Raw genomic sequence first — 16,912 nt, 5'->3', positions numbered from 1 at the left:
TGGACCTCCCTGGCCAATCCTTTCTCCTTGTCAGTTCTTGTCTTTCTTTTTTTTCCTCTTCCCACAATCCAGGCCTGGCATATGGGGACAGCATCTGTGTGCACTGCTCTCTATAGTCCAGTGGGGGGGGGGCTCACACTAACCATGGCTCAGATCTGCCTCAGCCCTGCTTTCATTGCAACAGAATTATTATTATTTTATTTATTTATTTGTTATAGAGAGAGAACAAGCAGGATGAGCGGCAGGCAGATGAGAGGGAGAAGCAGACTCCCCGCTGAGCAGGGAGCCCGATGCAGGGCTCAATCCCAGGACCCTGGGATCATGACCTGAGCCGAAGGCAGACGCTTAACTGACTGAGCCACCCAGGTGTCCTGCAACAGAATTATTTTTATTTCTCAATCTGGGAGAAATCATTGCATTTGGCCAAAACAGGCATGACTTATGGTTTTAAAATCAGCTCTTCTCAAAAAATATTTAAAGAAATGATGGATGCATACAGTATGGGCCGTTTAGATGACTGGGGAGAGCATCAGGAAGAAGCCCAGGGACCAGGGGCTAATCCAGGGCTGAGACTGTTGTTTTTCCAACAGGTCACAGGGCAGTGAGTCAAGAAGCAGAGATAGGATGAGTCAAGAACACAGCCCAGAAATTGCAGTGAGACATTGGCTGTTCTGGTGACCCAGGTGACCCTGTCCTTAGAGGAACAGGGGGTAGGGGGCCTGGGAGGCTGCGGGGCTGGGGGGGGCGGGAGGAGGGAGGAGGGGGGTGGGGACAGAGGGCAAGTTGGGGAGGGGGAGGAGGAAGAGGTCAGGGGGAAGGAGGGAAGGGGATGGGGAGGTGGGGAGTAGGGTGGGGACAGGGGGCTGTGTCTATCTGGAGGATGTCAGGGATGCCCAGGTGCTGCTCCTTCCCTGAGACTCACAGCCAGCAGGTGTGGGCAGGGTAAAACAAAGATATCCCGTGAACACTTACATGCCGCATTCATTCTGGAGGGTGGGTGGACCCACTCACCCTCACAAAGCCCCGCATTTCCCATGGCATTGAGCTGTGATCCCTCAGCTTTGAACAAGAGCAAAGTCAAGTGTTAGGAATGGAAGAGAGTTCTTGGTCCCCATGGCTGCTCCTGAGAGGACAGGGGTATAGAGGTGGGAGCCAAGGCCCGGCTTACAGCATTCCAGGAGCGTCTGGCTGCCCCTCACTCAGGAGCCGTGCAGCCAGCTGGCCAAGCTGTTGAGCGGCCTCTGCCAGAGTGTCCCATCTGTAGTGGGATGGCAAGCACTCCCACTAAGCTCGTGTCCTGAGGCCCTGACGTCCCAGGGCTGTGGCAGGGCCAGCAGAGCCTGAGGCACTTGGCTCTCAGCCCAGGCTCCCCCTCCCACTGTGTCACCCAGGCAGCTCAGGGAGACCATTGGGCAACCCCATGTGGTCTGTGGGGCCCAGTACTGTCAAGCCTCTGCTAGAAACAGGGAAGCTGCTGACCTCCGAGGTCAGGGATGACCAGCCCAGACTCTGCACTCAGGCCTCCCATGGGCCCTACTCTGTTCATTTCAGGGTGGACCCTGATGGCCAGGAGCACCAGGAGCTCAGGCCATCCTTCCCCCCAGAGTTTCTCTGCCCCAGGGGCTGGGCCCTCCTCAAGGGAAGGCTGAGAAAGTCTCCAAGGGTGGGGGGTCCATACCTGCTTTCACCTCTGCGAGGCTGTGAGGCCCAGGGGGACCGTGAGCCTCCAGCCCATTAACCCCAATCCACACTTGTGCCTGGCCACATGGACAGAGCCCGGGTTGCCCCAGGCCAGGCTAGGCCAAATCGAGGGCCGTGTGGGGAGAGTAGAGCCAGGGGACCCCTCTCATTCTCACTGACCACTGCAGAGCTGTGGAGCCTCTCTGTGGTCCCCACCTGTGAAGGTGCTGGCTGGAACCGGGAAGCCTGCCTCACTAGCAGCCACCTTGGTCTGAGATTTCCAGAGTTGACGAAGACACAGCAGTATAAGGAGAGCAGAGGGCCCCTAACTCAAACTGGGGGGTCAGGGCAGGCTTCTTGGGGGAAGGAACACTGAGATAGTCCTGATGGATGAGGTAGGATGGGGGCCGGGCCTGGAGGGGCTGCACCCGGGGCCGGAGGGGGCAGGGAGAGCTGTGTGAGGGGCACCAATTGGGGGTGTGTGTGGAGGAGAATAGAGGCAGCAGGGAGCTGAGCAGGGGGCTGGACCAGGGAGCGGCCATGAGGTGGAGGGGAGAGTAAATCAGGTAGTTCCTGGCGGAGACTCTTCAGGTGGGCGTGGGGGGGATGGGCCCTTGGCAAGAGCTGGCTGTTGCGTCGAGACCAGGAACTTGAAACGGAAGGGGCCTGCCGGGCGCCCTCCACCCGTCTTCTCTCTGTGGCGTCCAGCCCTCGTCCGGTTAACGCGTCCAGTGAACTCTGCTTTTCGTGGGGCTGCAGTGTCCCTGTGTTTCACCCCTGCAGTGGAACCGTCGTGACCTCTGCAGCAGGTGACTCGTACACTTCCCCCAAATGTGACTCAACGGATGTAAGGTTCATGCAGAAGGCGGTCTAAAAGTGGATGGGTAATTGCTACTTCTGCTTCCTGTGATGATTTTGTAAGACCACGCCACACTCAGTTCTTCACAGAAAACAGCGAGGAAGTCTGTACAGAGTGCAAACAGGAGCCTTTGAGGGCCCTGGAGAGTGAACAGCAGCTGCAGATCCGGGGGAGTTGTATGAAGAGACTTCTCCTTTCGGCCTCGAGATGGGCCACGGGCCGTGGTGGTGCGGGAGGCATCTGTGGGGCAAACGGGACTTTGCCACCTGGAGAACGAGAACAGTAGGACTGTGGGGAGCTTGGTCACTGCAGGGCATGGGGATTCCAGAAGGGGAAGAAATGTACAGGGAGCCCCCACGCCTGCCTGCCCACCCTTCTGACTGAGCGGACCACATGTGCAGAGCATTCCGGAAGCAACCAGCCAAGGACAAGACCCGAGCTGAGGCTGGAGCTGCAGCCCTGGGGAGCTGAGTTAGCTCAGCTTACATCACCACCAGCTGAACCAAACAAGACACATCACTGGCAAAAAATAACAGAATCCTTAAACCAATAAGACATTATATGCTATTTAATGGAATTTAAATTAAAAAAAAAAAAACAACCAGAATCCAGAATCTCCTCCAGACCACATTCATAATGTGGACACAACTCAAAATTACTACCCAATATGCAAAAGAATGAGTAAATGGGACACATTCCTCAGAGAAAGGAACATGAATGGAGAGAGAACCCAGGAGGCCGCAGGTGTTGAGACAGCAGATGGGGCTTGCACTTCTTGTACCGTGAAGCTAGGTGACTAGGTGCAGAGACATTTAGCATTATGTCCTCTGCATAACTGACACTTTAGGAGCTGCACGATGACCTTCTTTATCCCTGGCTGTGCTCATTTCTCTGAAATCTACTTTATCTCCTAAGAATACAGTGAGTCCAGCTCTTTCGTCTGGTGTTAGTGGTAGATTTTTTCAATCTCTTTACTTTTATATGTGTTTTTATATTTAAAGTGGATGTGAGGTAGGCAGCACATAGTTGAGTCTTGCTTTCTTATTCAACCTGACAAATTATACCTCTTGATTGGCGTTTGTAGAGCATTTTCATCAAATGCTACTGTTGATAAGAGTCAGCCTTAAATCTGTGATCTTGCTATTTGTTTTTTACTGTCCGTCTGGTTTTCATTTACCTTTTCCTCTTAATCTGCCTTCTTTTGGATAATTTGAGTATTTTTTATGATTCCATTTAATCACATTTTTGCTGGTTCCCTATAACTCTGTGTGTGTGTGTGTGTGTGTGTGTGTGTGCATGCTCACATGCATGCTTTAGGGTTTGTAGTGCACGTTTTTGGGTTTTTTTTAAGATTTTATTTATTTATTTGACAGAGAGAGAGGCAGCGAGAGAGGGAACACAAGCAGGGGGAGTGGGAGAGGGAGAAGCAGGCTTCCCGCGGAGCAGGGAGCCCGACGCGGGGCTCGATCCCAGGACCCTGGGATCATGACCTGAGCCGAAGGCAGACGCTCAACGACTGAGCCCCCCAGGCGCCCCTGTAGTGCACGGTTTTAACTTCATCCATCTTCAAATAACATCACAGTCCTTCATGACAGTTTAGTAACCTCACAGCAGTATGGCTCCATCCCCCATCCAGTCTTCATGGTGGTGTTGCCCTGGCCACCCCTTTCTTTATATCAGGTCTCCATGTGGTGTCATCTTCTTTCTGCCTGAAGGACTTCCTTAACATCTCTTAGTGCTGATATGCTGGAGATGATGAATTATTGTAGCTTCTGTAGGTCTGAGAAAGTTGATGTTTTACCTTCTTTACGCCATTCGTTGCTCGGTATAGAATCATGAATTAGTAGTTTTCTCTCTCAGTGCTTTAAGGGCCTTGTACCACTCTCCTCCATTGCCCTATCTCCAATAAGGAATCTGCCCTTGTCCTTCCCTTTGTTCCTCTGTATGTAGCATGTCTCTTTATCTGATTGTAAGATTATCTTGTTATCACCCTATTTAGGCAATTTAATTATGATATGCCTTCTTCAGGCTTCTTGGGCTCGGGGTTCATTAAGCATCTTGGATATACAGATATTCAGTCATGATTTCTTCACATATTTGGTCCTGTTTTCTTCTTTTCCTTCTCTTTCTGGGACTCTGATGACATGTATTTTAGGCCATTTGAAGTCATCCCCCAGTTAACTTTCTGCTCATTTTTTTTGGTCTGTTTTCTCTCCATATTTCATTTTGGATGGTTTCTATTAAATGTCTTCAAGTTCATTAACCTTTTCTTTCTCAATGCCTGATCTGCTCTTAATCTCATTGGTGAATTTTCATCACAGACATCTAGGATTTGTCCCTGAAAGTCTGATTTGGGTCTTTTTCATTTCTTCCCTGTCTCTACTGAACATCATCAGTGTCCTCACTAGCTTCTTGAGCACACAGAATACAATGACAGTAACAACATTCTATATTTGTCCATGAATTACTTCATCTGTGCCATTTGTGGGTCAGTTTCAACTGACTGATTTTTCTTATCACATGATGTGTTTTCCTGCTTTTTTGTATACCGGGTGATTTCCCTTTAGCTGTTAGACACTGCGTATTTTTCCTTGTTGGCTCCTGGATAGTTTTGTATTTCTAAAACTATTCTTGAGCTTTATTTCCGGGATAGAGTTGTGTGACTTTGAAATAACTTGACATAGTTATATTTGATTTTAAGCATTGTGAGTTGGGATCTGAGTCACTTTCAGTCTCAGGCTGATCATGCTCTACTCCTGAGGTAATGCCATTCTGAATACTCCACACAGTCTCCTCTGGGTTATGAGGCTTTCCTGAGCCACATGTGACCCGGTTGGAACACAAACCATTCCTTGTTCTGCGTGAGCTCCAAGGGTTATTTCTTCTAATTCTTGTTTAGTTTTTTATTCTGTACCTTTGGGTAGTTCCCTTACATTTGCACATGGGTCAGTGTTCAGTTGAGGACTCAATGGGACCCACCAAGAATCTGTGAAGCTCTTTCCCTCCTGTCACAGTTCTCTCTTCTCTGGTGGTCTTCCAGGTAAGTGTGAGTCACATCAGCCTTCCAGGACTCCCAGGGCCATCTCTTCACCCAGGGAGACCACCAGCTTCTCCCCGCTGTGCTAAAGCCCGAAATCTCTCTCTGCAGGCAGCAGCGCCAACACAGGGCTCACCTTGTCAGCTGCATGTCCCGAGGATCACTGTCCTGTGCTGCCTGAGGCCCACTGTCTGAAAACTACTGTTGTATATCTCACCACCCCCCGAGTTTTAGTTTTATAGACAGAAGGGCAAATTTTTCCCTGTTAACTTCATTTTGGCTGAAAACAGAAGTATTAAACAAAGAATTTAAAGCAGTTGTCATAAATATCCTCAATGGAGACAAATAACCATGCTTGCAAAAAATGAAAAGTAGGAAATCTTGGCAGAAAAATCGGAACAGTTGAAAAAAATTTAGAATTCAACAATACAATAAAAAATTCACTACATGGATTGACAGCTACATAGAGATGACAGTGTAAATAATGAACTTGAATAGAACAACAGAAATGGTCTAATGTGAAAACAGAAGGGGAAAAGGTGGGTAAATAACAGAGTTTCAGGCACTCTTAATAAGATCAAACTCTAATATACATGTGGTTGGCTTCAAAGGAGGAAAGGACAGGGAGGATGGTAGACAAAAATATTTGAAGAAATAGTGGCTGGAACCACCCAGATGATGGAAGGCAGATATTTGCAAATATAAGGTAGCCAGTACCAAGCAGAATAAAGACAATCCTACAGAGATGCATCAGCATCAAACAGATGGTTACCAACTCCAAAAAGCAAATATCGAAAGCAACAAGGGGAAAAGTGACACTGTACATAGAAGGGATAATGATTTGATCAATAGCCAACATCTTATCAGACTCTATGGGGATCAGAAGAGAATGAGACACCAAAGTTAAAGTGTAGAAAACAAACAAAAAGACCTTTCAATCCAGAACCCTATATCTCCTATGTCCCTTATGTCCCCCTATGTCCCCTATAGCCCCATATGTCTCCTATATCCCCTATGTTCCCTGTATCTCCTATGTCCCCTATATCCCCTAGGTCCCCTGTATCTCCTATGTCCCTCTAAATCCCCCTATATCCCTTATATCTCCTATGTCCCCTATGTCCTCATATGTCCCCATATATCCCCTATTCCCCATATGTCCCCTTCTGTCCCCCTATGACCTCCATATCCCTTATGTCCCCTATGTTTCCCTATGTCCCATATATTCCCCATATCCAGCAAACATATCCTTTAAGAGTGACTGTTGCAGTATAGCTTTTTTCTGGATTTTAGAAAGCTTAGAGAAATTATCACCAAAAAACTCTACAATAGAAGATGCTAAAGGAAGCTCTTTGGGATGAAGGACATTATAGCAGAAAAAGGAAATGTAGATCCTCAGAATGGAATAAGTAGCCTCAGAAATGGTAAATATATAGGTAAATGTAAAAGGCTACTCATTTTATTTTGCTTGCTCTTCTTAACTTTTGTATAATACACATAACTTAAAGTCAAAACTATAATATCATTGGGGGTGTGGAGGGATGAACAGGTGAAGTACAGGATCTTTAGGGCACTGAATGCTTCCAAAAGCAGCATTATACAGACCAATCTCAAGGAGCTTTTCCTCTTTATTTTCTTCTAATAATGTTATGGTTTCAGGTCTTAAATTTAAGCTTTTAATCCATTTTGAGTTGATTTTTACATAGGGAGTGAGTTAAGGGTCCAATTTCATTCTTTTGTGTGTGGAAAACCAGTTTTCCCAACACTTTTTATTGAAGAGAGTATTCTTTCCCCATTGTGTGTTCTTGCACCTTTGTCAAAGGTCACTTTACCATATGCAAGGAGTTATTTTTGAGCTCTCTACTCTACTCCATTGAGCTATGTGTCTGTTTTTATGCCAGTGCCATGCTGTTTTGATTACTGTAGCTTTGTAGTGCATTTTAAATCAGGTAGTGTGAAGCCTCCAACTTTATTCTTTTTGTTCAAGATTGCTAAACAGTCTCTGCTTGTAACTCCTATCCTGACATCTTGATTAATATTTATTTTAAGTGTTAGTGGACCAAGGTTTTCTTTCTCTTTTTAAAGATTTTATTTATTTGAGAGAGTGAGTGAGAGAGAGAGAGAGAGCCCAAGCCGGGGGGAGAGGCAGAGGGAGAGGGAGAAGCAGACTCCCCACTGAGCAGGGAGCCTGATGCAGGACTCGATCCCAGGATCCTGGGATCATGACCTGAGACAAAGGCAGATGCCCAACCGACTGAGCCACCCAGGCGCCCCCAAGTTTTTCAGTTAAAAGGCAGAGATTGTCAGGATGGATATAAAAACAGGACGTAGGATGAAAACATGACAATGAGTGGTTTTCCTCATTAGAACGTTAAAAATCCTCTCAGTAATAGACCATTTTGTAGCATCCTATGTGTTCCCACTCTCCTAATGTTATTACTGAGTCTGAATAATTTTAAGGGGGAAATTGTCTCATAAAAATGCCGAGCGGGGGACCCATTTTAAAAGATGTTATGAAGGTAACTCCAGGGCTTACATTGAACAAGGACCCAGCGCCCATGTCCTAGACACTAGCTGAGGTCTTCCTGCCAGGAGCATGGCCTTTGGAGGGAGGGGCGGTAGCCACCACACAGAATCTGAGCACCGCCAGTGACAGGCAGCTGCCTGAGGATATAGGGACAAGCCAAACCCTGGGCGAGGCCTCAGGAGCATGGAGTACTCCTGCATTACGCCGTAGACCAACCTCACCGTGAGTTCCAGTAGGAAATCATGAGAGAAAGAGAAGATGCTGAGCAGGGACAGCACGACCTACGGAGCTTCTGCTCCTACTCTGGCCACAGGCTTGGTGACGGGTTTCCAACAAGCCCCTTCTCTTCATCGCCGGGTTTCCTCACCTTTAGAGAAATGAGCTGGGTGCATCCACATCATGGGTGAGGTGCCTACCTGAGGGCACCTTCTTCCCTGCCTACAGTGCATCTGCAAGACCCTAGTGCCACAGGTCACCCCCTGCCCAGCTTCCCTTTAGAAAGAGCTTCAGATGCACACCACTGGCTTGGGGTCCTTCGCCGATGCAATTATAATGGGCTCTCAGCATTTACTGAGGGAAAATGGGAGGGAGGGGAGTGGGTTACAGTGGCAGACGGCACCCCACACCAGGGAAGGCGGGGCACATTCACTGTACTTTAGCTCCTCCACGTTCATCAGTGGGAGAGTGAATGTGGCTTGTTCTACCCAATCACGGTGCAAAATGTATAATTTCTCCCAAAGAAATTTGAGTTTAATGAGAGGCTAGATCATAGGAAAGGGTCATTATTTAGATAGTATGCACGTGTCAGGTTAATTTTAAATCAACCTTTAGGTCAGTCTGTCTTAATTATTTCATTAACTGCTTTTGACTGGCAATTTCAATAATTGTATTAGCATAACACTTGGCAATGTAATTGCTTTTTGGATGCTGTTCGTTGTGGTGCCAGAATCAGCTTCTGGGCTCTTTCCCTGTGTTTGTGTTAAGTGTGTGTGTGCGTGTGCGTGCGTGCGTGTGCGTGCAGGTGCATTGAGGGTGCTTTTTCCTGATTATTAATGAATGCATTTTCATGGGGCGTATTGACATCAGGGAGCCCTGCCTTTATTTAAAAAATGTTTTTTAAAGAAAATTGTAAATTTTGAATATTTTTAGATTTAGAGAAAATAGTGACAGTAATTTCTTATGTATTTCACATCCAGGCTCCTCTATTATTAATTTCTTACTTTAGTATGGCCTATTTGTCACAATTAATTAACCAATATTAATACACAATTATTAACTAAAGTCCACACTTTATTCAGATTTCCTTACTTTTTCCTTAATGTCATCTTTCTGTCCCAGGATCCCATCCAAAATACCACCTTCCATTAGTCATCACATCTCCTTGGAGGTCTCTTGGCTGTGACGGATTCTCAGACTCTTCCCAGTTTTTGGTGATCCTCACAGTTTTAAGGAGGATGGTCAGGTATTCTGATTGTACCTCAGTCAGAATTTGTCTGCTGTTCTTCTTAGGATTATGCTGAGTGTGGGTTTTGGGGAGGCAGACCACAGAAGTGAAGCAGCATTCTCACTGCGCCCTGTCAGGGTCCACGCTATCAACATGACTCGCCATTCTAGACATGACCTTGGCCACTTGGCTGAGGTCGTGTCTGTCTGATTTCTCCACTGCAAAGTTATTTATCCCCCCCCCCCTTTTATACTGTACTCTTTGGAAGGCAGTCATTATACAACACCTTTATTTTTTTAAAGAGCTTTATTGAGTTATAATTCACATTCCACACAATTCATCCATTTCCCATTTGAAGTGCACAATTCAGTGGTTTTTAGTGCACTCACAGATAAGTGCAACAATCACCACAATTTTAGCACATTTTCTTCACCTCAAAAGGAGACTCCAGACCTTTTAGCTGCTCCCTGCCCCCGGTAAACCCTTCCCCCAAACCCTAAGCAACCACTAATCTACGTTTTGTGTCCACAGATTTGTCCGTTCTAGATATTTCGTCTAAATGCAGACATGTAATACATGTCTTCTGTGACGGGCCTCTTCCGCTGAGCATGGTGTTTTAAGGTCTGTCCACGTTGTAGTAGGTGCCAGCCCTTCACTCCTCTTTCCTTTCCTTCTTTCTTTAAGTACTTAATTCCTTTTGAGGGCCAAGTAATATTCTACTATGTGGCTGTATCCATTCATCAGTTCATAGATACTGAGTTGCTTTTATTTCTCAGCTTCATGGAGAGTGCTGCTAGAAACATCTGTGTGTGGGTTGTTACTGGAACACGGGCTTTCACTGCTCCTGGGCACCTACTGAAGAGCGGAATAGCAGGGTCGTACGGTGCCTCCGTCGTAGTGCTGTTGTTTTCCACAGCGGCCACACCAGTGTCCTGTCCCACCAGCCGTGTAGGAGGGCTCCAACGTCTCCGTCCTCGCCAACATCAACGACATCCTCTTGTTGTGAGAGTAGCCATCTCACTTCAGAGTGTGAAGGTGTAGTTCAGCCTAGTTTTGATTTGCATTTCCCTAATAACTAACAAGTTTCAACATCTTTTCATGTGCTGTTGGCCCTTTGTACATCTTCTTTCAAGAAATGCCTGTTCAAAACCTTTTTCCGGTTTTAAATTGGGTTACTTGCTTTTTGTTCGCGAGTTGTGTCTCTTATGCATTCTGGGTACAAGTCCCTTATCAGGTATTTGATTTGCTAATATTTTCTCCCTTTCCATGGGTTGTCTTTTTGCTTTATTGATGGTACTGGTTGCAGCGTGAAAGATTTTAATTCTGATACAGTGTGATTTTTCTGTTTTTTTCTTTTATTATGTGTGATTTTGGTGTCACATCTAAGAACTCATTGCCTAACTCAAGGCTGTGAAGACTTCCTCTACGTTTTCTTCTCAGAGTGGTTTCTGTTCTTGTCTACCAAGATGGTGTGCTCACTGATTGAATTTTGGATGTAGAATCAATCATGCATTTCTAGGGTGAATCTTGCTGGGTCCCTGTATGCACCCTTCTTGTCTGTTGCTAGATTTGGTTTGCTAGTATTCTGTGGAAGGTTTTTGCATCTATGTGCTTCGGGGATTTGGTTTGCAGTTTTCTTGTAAAGTCTATCATCTCAAAGTATTTTCTAATTTCCTTCATGATTTCTTCTCTGATCCACTTGGTTAAATAGGAATATGTTGTTAGATTTCCACATTTTTGTGAATGTGTAGGTTTCCTTCAGTTATTGATGTCTACTTTAATTCTCTTGTGGATGTACAGTCTACTCGGTATGACTGCGATCCCTTTAAGTGTACTGAGACTTGTTTCGTTGCGTAACATGTGGTTTGTCTTGCAGAGTGTGCCCTGTGTGCTTGAAAAGACTGTGTGTTCCTCTGTTGGCCAAGGGCTCTGCAGTTGCACACAGGCTAAGGTGGCTTATAGTGTTGTTCAGATCCTGTATTTCCTTTTGATCCTCAGCCTAGTTCCTTTGTCGTTGAGTGGAAGTGTGTCATTGAAGTCCACAGTTACTGTGCCTTTTTCATCAGACTTAGAATCTGTGTCTGAGCTCCTTGATGGAAAAATACTTAATTGGCTCTCAAGCTAATGGCCTCCCTTCCCTCATCTGATGCCTGACGTCCACTGAGGAGAAGCTTAGAATGTGCTGGGCACTGCCTCATGCTTTAGATTTGCTTCTAGAATTTGCACTCTATACCTGAGGAAACAGACCTACAGAGGACCTGGGAAAATTGCTCCAAGACACCTGGCTGGTTCAGAGCTAGATTCTAAGGCACCCGAGTCTAGAATTTCTGCTCAGCACCACATTTCTAGATGTCCTCTTGGGGTACCTAGATGGTATCGTGAATGTCCTCACACCAGGAGAAGACGGCAGTCAGTTGGAATGTTGACCCATTTCTAAGCTGCTGTGTAAGGAATCCCAGAAGTCAATGCCAGTAGAAAAATAAAAATCCTTCCCAGGTTTGGGTCTGCACACGGCCGAGACGCAGGCCACATTTCTCCACTCAGCTCACCTTCTGGACCACAGGTCCTTGGAGCTCCAGGTGCCTTTCCTCCCCGGATCACAGGTCCAGATGGGGGCCCGGGGAGGAAGGGGCAAGGTAAGAAGCAGCTCTCACTAATGGCAGGATCCTGCCCTGAGCCAGAGGCACCACCTGGACCTCCTGGGAATGGTAAGGGGCCAGGCAGACAGGGGTATGGGTGGTCCCTGAGCCCCATGCCCCAATAGGAGCAGTCTTCCTAGAAAGAGAGGCGACCGATGTGCAGAATGTCCCCACACTGGAGCCTCAGGCACAACATTTATCATCCTGGCTTCGTGTCAGGACTAGGAGAGAAGGCAGGGGGCACTTAATTGAGCCTGGCCTGGCCCATAGTAATCCACTTTGTAAATAGATTCCCCACCCAGTGTATTGATGAGAGAAAAGAGGTCTGCCGCAGACCCGATGTTTGTGTCTCCCTAAATTCAAATCTTGAGAGCCAATCCTTAGTGTGATGCTGTTGGGAGGTGAGGCCTTTGGGGTGATTAGGTCATGGGGTGGAGCTTAGCACTTTTATAAAAGAGGCCCCATAAAGCACCCTCACCTCTTCCACCACGCCAGGTGACACACGAGGAGTCACCGTCTGCGAACTTCACCCGACGCCAAGCCTGCCGGTTCCTTGATCTTGGATATCCAGCCTCCAGACTGTGGTAAATAAATGTCTGTTGTTTGTAAACCACCCAGGCTGTGATGTTCTGTTCCAGCAGCCTGAGTGGACTCAGTTGAGTTCCCCATCAAGTTTGGGGATAACTTATTACATAGACATATGGGGTGGCTGAGCCATCTATTACTTGGAGAGTTTTGGAATTCTAATAAGAAAAAGCACTCATCATGATGTGTCCATTCTCCTGCCCAGGAGCCTGGAGCCCGTGGTCTGTTGACTGCTCAGTGAACAACAGCTCTGAGTGTGTGCCGAGGGGCACTCGGCACTCGTCCCGAGGCAGTTTACAGACAAGACGACCGAGGCTCAGTTGAGCTCACATCCCTTGGCTAAGCGGTCATGATGAGGGCAGGTCAGCTCCCTGGTCTGGGTCATGATCATGTGTGTCTATGTCACTGGCCTTCTCCACCTGGGAGCAATCCTATCCTCCCTCCCACCCTAACTGACCCTGCTCAAGCCTCTCGCTCCACGCAGTCCTCCTGATGCATCCTTGACCCTCCGTCTCTCCTTTTGGTACCCAGAGCGTGGCTCTCATTCTGAGCAGCCTGAAGTTGCTCCTGATTCCCGCCCCTAACCACCCTGTGACAGGTACCAGGGTCTGGCTTCCCTGTGGTTCCCTCAGTGGTGCAGGGCTTGGAAGACAGATGAGTAGAGACAACAGGTGGCAGCCTCAAGCCGAGGTGGCCCGCACCCAGGTCCCGGAGGACAGGCTGGTAGAGCGTAGCCCTTCATCTTCTTTGGGTCTGGGCAGAGGGAAGTGGTGGCAGAGCACACCATTTGGGGCCCTTTGGCCTGACAAACAGAGGCAGGATCCCATGGAGCAGATGAAGGTGTGCTGTCTGAGGCTGGCTAGTGGCAGCTTCCCGACTCCATCTTCCTGGGTCAGCAGTAGGGACCGACTTGATTGGATGCAGATGATGGAGTGTTCACCAAGCAGGCACTGGTCCCAACAAATGTCGAAGCCCTTTTGCTGAGCCTTATGCAGTGGCTACGTTGAAAACCAGAGGTGCCCTTATACCCACCTTTTTGGGGCCTCTGTAGTAGGGCCCAAGGGATGCTGAACGGTAAAGGGCCATCTCTCACTGGAGAGGTTCCCAATGCATTTATTGATCGCCTATGAGGGTTACCCAGGGCCTTTAATCCCCAAACGGGAGCCTCAGCACATTCTGCAGAAGGCAAGCATCTGCAGCCCATGGGGTCAAGTGGCCTGCCCAGCGGTGGGCGAGTCCGGAGTACCGCCACGTCCCCTCTTGGAGAATCGGGAAGGGCACGGATGCCCAGCAATGTCTGTGCTCATGGAGCACCACCCTGCCGGCTTTGTCCTCCAGGAGCCTGGGAAGCCCCAGCCTGGGATTATGACCACAGGAGCTCTGCGGGTCTTGTTGACCAGGGGCAATTTCAGCAGCCCATGTTCACTTCACTACAGGGAACGATGGGCCTTCCCCAGTGGGTCTTCCTGCCCCATGAATGGAAAGCCAGAGGAGAGGGGATGAGTGTGAGACCCCGACAGCGAGCCTGTCCATCCAGTCTGGGATCAGCCTGGAGCTCCACGCAGGAGAATTTTTGCTGATCTTATCTTAGAACATGTCCAAGCCTCCCACTCATGTGCATGCTGCCCATGCCTTTCAGGTTCATTTGAAAATCGCCTCTAGAACACTGTGGGGAAATCAAGGGGTGCAGTGTCAAGGAGACAAGCAGTCTCTGCCCACATCCTTTGTGGGGTCTTCCCCTCAAACTGGCATAGGAACATGGGTAGGGTGATGTCCCTCCCTCCTAGGCATGCCCCACACCCCTGGCCTGAGGGGCAGGGCCACTTCTGAGTTACGTGCCCCAGGACAGGACAGGGACCTGGGGCTGGCTGTAGGTTCTGGTCACTGCAGGTACAGCTGACATGCCTCTGCCCCTGGAGACTTCCCCACTGATCTCCACTTCACCTCCACCCCTCCCCAAGGGTGACCACCATCCTAGATGTGGTGTCTTTAAAGAGGAAGCCTATGTGATGCTATTAAAATACGTACATAATATAAAGATTGGTTTTCAAACCTTATCATTCTGTAGCAGCTTTTTTTTTTTTTTTTACTTATTACATTTTAAAAAAAAATCTGTGGTAAAAAACTCACATAACATAAAATTTTCTCTTAGCCTTTTTGAAATGAACAGTTCTGGGGCATTGAGCACATTCTCTTGGGGCCACATGTGGGATGGTCCTGCTGGGTGGCCAGAGGCATCCCCTGCCCTGGGGTCTATCAGTGAGAACCCCCTAAATGAAATTAATGCCCCTTTTGTACAAACAAACCTCTTCAGCCTAGCACCTTCTGCCTGTATTTGCCAAAGATGGGCATTCAGGATCTTCATCTGTAATGACTTGCTTGGGGCACCCTTTATGGTCATGGTTCTGTGGAGTTTGATCAGTAAAACTCTGGAGCGTGCAGACAAACTGCAGAAAGCTGCAAGTTCTCACTCCCTTCCTCCCGCAGCGAGCCCAGTCACGCAAGGGAGTTAAAATGCATGACTTAATTCGACTTTGTTAGTGTCCTGCTGGCTAACAGAGCTACCCTCTCTGTATTGTTGCTTCAAATACCAGGTTAAATTCCAGGGCTGAGGTTGAAAGGTGTTTGCAGTAAACAGTTCATTAAGAAGCACTTCCAGCCTGTGTGTGGAGAGGGGCTTTCTGGGGGGAGGGGGTTTCAATTGAACTAGGGACAAGGATTATGCTGTGGGCCCACAACCATTAACTCAGACACCTCTTCTCTCTTCCTCATTTACTTTGGGGTCTCGCCCAGGGCCTGGGGTTGCGTGCCTGGACACCCTCTCCCTGGGGACCTGCTCCCAAGGCTACCCTGTGTAGCAGGTGCTGTGAATCCCACCTAAGAGAGGAGGATGAGCGGCTGGAAATGGCAGAGCTAGATGTCAGCCTCTTCTGAGCCATAGAAGGTGGGGCGCAGGGGAGCAAAGAAAGGAAGGGATAGTGCCATGGACCTTCCTGCCTGAGCGACAGTGGAGGAGGCCCTGAGTGGGTGGACTGGGCTGTGACGCTGTCCTGCAGGACAGAGGGTGCCTGAGGGAGGGGAGCTGCTGTTGCTGATGGACTCCCAGGCCTGCTGAGGAGCTGGGGAGAAGACAGGTGGGGCAGACGCTACATCTTGCATGAAACAGGTTGCTCATTGCCCAGGCCTGGGACCGGCTCCTTCCTCTAAAACAGAGAAGATTCTGGTTTCAACCCAAGGTGAAGCTCCCCAGAACTGAATTCCCGGCTGGGGAGGTAGAATCGTCCTCCAAAGGGAAAATAGTGTGGCTCTGGGAGCAGATGCTCCATGTGAGGGCCCCCGGGTCTGCCCTCTGGCTCCCCACCCTCACCCACCCCCCTGGGCACACAAATGTGGGGCCCGGTGTCTCCACACTCAAGGAGAAGGGGCCTAACCGGGTCTGGAGTGGAAAATCCTCCCGCCAGCAGCTTTGTCACACAGACAAAGACCCAGATGCACAACACAGAGACATGCACACACAGACACACAGGTGCACACGTGCACACATACAGACACACAGACACACACATGCACACACACATGCACACACACAGAGACCTGCACACAGACACACAGACGCACACAGGCACACACACAGAGACCTGCACACACAGACACACAGGTGCACACATGCACATACACATGCACACACAGAGACCTGCACACACAGACACAGACGCACACATGCACACACACAGAGACCTGCACACACAGACACACAGACACACACACAGAGACCTGCACACACAGACACACAGATGCACACATGCACACACACAGAGACCTGCACAGAGACACACAGACGCAGAAATGCACACACACAGAGACCTGCACACACAGACTCACAGGTACACATGTGCACACACACAGAGACATGCACACACAGACACACAGTTACACATGTTCACACACACAGACACACAGACACACAGACGCACACATGCACACACACAGAGACCTGCACACAGAGACACAGACACACAGACACACACATGCACACACACAGAGACCTGCACAGAGACACACAGATGCACAAATGCACACACACAGAGACCTGCACACACAGACACAGATGCACACATGCACACACACAGAGACATGCACACAC

General features: G+C 48.5%; 1 long non-coding RNA gene across 1 annotated transcript in view; it reads left to right on the top strand.

Annotated features, from left to right (window-relative positions):
- LOC145721465 (uncharacterized) overlaps window positions 1-14,849 on the top strand; it is a 27,225-nt gene extending 12,376 nt beyond the window's left edge. Inside the window, exons 2-3 of the long non-coding RNA XR_014145136.1 lie at window positions 12,679-12,767; window positions 12,974-14,849. This is a non-coding gene — a long non-coding RNA (uncharacterized LOC145721465). The remainder of the gene's footprint in view (window positions 1-12,678; window positions 12,768-12,973) is intronic.
- Window positions 14,850-16,912: the final 2,063 nt, after the last annotated feature.

This window comes from Leptonychotes weddellii, chromosome 5 (genome assembly GCF_054177405.1).
Source record: "Leptonychotes weddellii isolate Sample4059 chromosome 5, ASM5417740v2, whole genome shotgun sequence".
NCBI lineage: Eukaryota > Metazoa > Chordata > Mammalia > Carnivora > Phocidae > Leptonychotes > Leptonychotes weddellii.
This window is presented reverse-complemented; position numbering and strand designations above follow the sequence as displayed.